General features: G+C 42.2%; 1 protein-coding gene across 2 annotated transcripts in view; it reads right to left on the bottom strand.

The window, feature by feature from the left end:
- Window positions 1-1,205, bottom strand: part of LOC106880879 (choline transporter-like protein 1) — a 31,049-nt gene that overhangs the window by 25,027 nt on the left and 4,817 nt on the right. The window lies entirely within an intron of this gene.

The following is a 1,205-nucleotide window of genomic DNA, read 5'->3' as shown; positions in this document are numbered from 1 at the left end:
TCTCATGAGGAATTTCGGAAAGAGCTTCGTGAGACCACTACTGAGATGCTTCCGAAAAAAGAAGACCGTTGGAAAACAGTTAAGAATATCTGAAGAAGGAATTGTATTCCGAAATATCATCAGACTATGGATAACTAAATTACAATGGGTATATAGCCCATTGTTTGTATTATAGTGCATTGTTGTACCATTCAAAACTTTTTATTCTTTACATATATACATATACATATATATATATATATATATATCATCATTTAATATCCATTGTCCATGCTGATATGGGCTGGAAGGTTTGACCAAGGCTGGTAAGCTGGAAGGCTGCACCAGACTCCAGTCTGATTTGGCATGGTTTCTATGGCTGGATACCCTTCCTAACGCCAACCACCGTGAGAGTATAATGGGTGCTTTTATGTGCCATTTGTGTGATACCAGTATCTACCATGACTGCAATTTTGCTCAGCTTGATGGATTTTCAAGGACCTATAATCCTTTAAAGGACGTTTGCATTCTAGTTCTCTGGTTTTTATGTATGTTCAGTGAAAAACTAAATATGTTAGTTTTGCATTGATGGATATATATGAGGGGGTGCTGAAAAGCTCCTGGCTTTGGGCAAAAGAAAATACAGGAGGATCAGTTAATTATCATTTCATTCAACATATTCCTTTCTCAAGATTCACACACTTATTGCAGCAGTTCTTCAGTTTTTCTAAGTCCTGTAAAAGAACTCAGAAGGTTGGGCCTACAACCAGGCCTTTTGCAACACTCTTAAAACTTGGAACTTTTCAGCACTTCCTATATATATATACACACACACTTTTATATATATATATATATCGGCACAAGTGCCAGGAAGGCAATGCTGGGCACAGGTGCCATTGACAGGGCAAGCGAAAGCGAAACCGTCAATAGCACCTGTGCCCAGCATCACCTTCCTGGCACGTGTAAAGACATTCGAGCGAGATCATTGCCAGTGCCGCCGAACTGGCTTCTGTGCAGGTGGCACGTAAAATACACCATTTTGAGCGTGGCCGTTGCCAGTACCGCCTGACTGGCCTTCGTGCCGGAGGCACGTAAAAGCACCCACTACACTCTCTGAGTGGTTGGCGTTAGGAAGGGCATCCAGCTGTAGAAACTGCCAGATCAGATTGGAGCCTGGTGCAGCCTTCTGGTTTCACCAGTCCCCAGTCAAATCATCCAACCCATGC

Source organism: Octopus bimaculoides, unplaced genomic scaffold, assembly GCF_001194135.2.
Source record: "Octopus bimaculoides isolate UCB-OBI-ISO-001 unplaced genomic scaffold, ASM119413v2 Scaffold_138628, whole genome shotgun sequence".
In the NCBI taxonomy this organism is placed as follows: domain Eukaryota; kingdom Metazoa; phylum Mollusca; class Cephalopoda; order Octopoda; family Octopodidae; genus Octopus; species Octopus bimaculoides.
The sequence above is the reverse complement of the archived record's forward strand: the minus strand, read 5'-3'. Positions and strand labels throughout refer to the sequence as shown.